This window comes from Cnephaeus nilssonii (genome assembly GCF_951640355.1).
Source record: "Cnephaeus nilssonii genome assembly, chromosome: 11".
NCBI lineage: Eukaryota > Metazoa > Chordata > Mammalia > Chiroptera > Vespertilionidae > Cnephaeus > Cnephaeus nilssonii.
In genome coordinates this window covers 48,751,468-48,753,636 of record NC_137082.1, presented here as the reverse complement: position 1 = coordinate 48,753,636, position 2,169 = coordinate 48,751,468, and the positions used below count along the sequence as shown (strand labels likewise).

Below are 2,169 nucleotides of genomic sequence, written 5' to 3'. Positions count from 1 at the left end.
CCATTTTTTTTTCCAATTTTCTTTTTTGTTATCAACACCATAGCAAATTTAAAAAGCTGTTTAAACAGAGAAAAATATTGTAGTTCTTGATTTTCTGCGTGAACTTATCGCAATCCACACTGCTTCCCACTCTTTCTCTAGATACCAACAGTGGGACTCAAACGAAGGGGTCGTCTGGCAGGGTTGGCGGCTGTTGATGTCATCTGTTATTTACTGGGACACTTTCCCCTGTGGACGATGCTCCAGATGCGCTGTAACAGAGCACGTGCAGTCACCTCTATTGGAAGCCCTGGGGCCAGGCGCGTGTAGAGCTGGGTGGTTGGCTGGAGCCGGCGCTGAGAGCAAGGACGGCTCCACCCTGGGTCCTGTCTTGGTCGGGCAGCCTGCCCTGCATCACTGGATCCGGATGGCTCCGTGCTCAAGCTGCATTTCGGGCTGCAGGCTGGGCTGCAGGGTCTCAGCCGTCTGAGCTGCCGTGGTGTGGTCAGTCACTGGCGCCAGCTGGACGTACTGGACCTGGATGCCACTGCCCTGGAGAGGTGACCCATCCATGCCTGTGGCAGTGGGGACTAAGGAGGCCGCGGCTAGCAGCTGGGCCCCCTGAAGCACCTGCCCATCCTGTCCCACGTGGTGTGTCTGTAGATTGCCCTCGCTGTCCTGCGTGATCTGCACCTGCTCCCCTTGAGGCACCTGAGCAATGTGGAGGTGACCCTGTGGGGTTACTTGGACCTGTCCATCCTCTCCAATCTGGTGGATCCGGACCTGCTGGGCGTTGGCCAGGGCACAGTGCAGGGCCTGCGGCTGCGGCTGTGCTATCTGACTGGCGGACAGCGGCACGCTCACCAGGCTCTCTGATGCGGAGGAGGAGGAGAGGAGGAGGAGGAGGAGGGGGAGGGGGGAGGAGGGGGAGGGGGAGGGGAGGGGAGGGGGAGGGGAGGGGAGGGGGAGGGGGAGGGGGAGGAGGAGGAGGAGGAGGAGGGGGAGGAGGACGAGGACGAGGACGAGGACGAGGACGACGACAGGAGAAGCTCTTGACCGCCAGGCTCTGGCCTCGCTGTTTCCGCCGCCAGGCTGTCCGGCATTTGGAGTCGATGCTCTGTTTGATTCGGTACCAGTCAGATTCCGTGATTCCCAATTTATAGAAGAGGTGACACCGGATCCCACAGATGGTGAGCGGGTCGAGCTGCTTCTTGCCATGCTTCCCCGGGCCCCAGAGGTTGCAGGCAGCCTGCACCTCCCGGTGGAAGAGGTAGTCCAGCAGCGTCAGCACCCCCTTCTCGGCCGTGCGGTAGTGGGTGCTGATGTGCAGCGTGTCGGAAGGGATGATGGCGCAGCGCACCCACATCTCGGGGTTGTCCTAGTCCCCCAGCCAGGCGCCTTTGGGGTAGTCCTCTTCTGAGTCCCGGGTGGTGAGGGTGACGTTGTTTCCGATGTTCTGACTTCCCGACTGTCCACAGGTGGAAACGGAGCCACTGGCCTCGGACCCGCCCTCCCCATCCTCCTGAGGCTGTCTTCTTGCCCGGGTGCCTTCACCACAGTGATGTTCTGCCGAGCCCCGGAACCGCGCATCGCACTGGGTTGCACCTCTGTGTCGCGCCGAGAGGGGAGCCCGCCACCATGGGGACTTGGATGATGGGACTGTGCTGCTTGTTTGTAATCAGATCCAGCTTTTCTTCTAATGATTTACAAGCAGCCTCGAGAGCTTGCAGCTTGGCTTCAGTGCTCTCCAATCGCAAGCATGTTGTCTGGTTAATGGAATACAGGAATGACTCCATTGAGGGATCCTGGCAATTGATCTCTAATCGTTGGCATTTCAACGCTGGTTCATCTTCGTCTGTCACCACAAGATTCTCCAGTACAACGGGGTGATGGGGACTCAGGCCTTCTACTGCAATCTGCACCACGTCCGCCAGGTCCTATTCCGACATCATCCAGAAGGAGAGGAGCGGGGCCAGTCAACAAGCAAGAATCCAGCTCACGCAGGACTAAGACTCTAGCACCTCAGTTATATCCAGTAATATTCTCTGAACCTGGTACCTGTGCTGAACGCTGGGAGTGTCTTCCACCTTCATCCTCAGCAACTGCTCCAGAGAACCGTGTGGGCTACGGAATGCTCGTGGTGTTTGTCGGGGTGATGCGATAATGGCCTAAAAGAACTTTTTAAAAAAG

General features: G+C 58.1%; 1 pseudogene across 1 annotated transcript; it reads right to left on the bottom strand.

The window, feature by feature from the left end:
- Positions 1-393: 393 nt before the first annotated feature.
- LOC307107713 (protein BANP-like) lies at positions 394-1,946 on the bottom strand (annotated as a pseudogene). The gene is made up of 2 exons: positions 1,009-1,946; positions 394-875 (listed from the first exon to the last, which is right to left on the bottom strand). The product of its transcript is annotated as a protein BANP-like (transcript).
- Between the last annotated feature and the right edge of the window lie 223 nt (positions 1,947-2,169).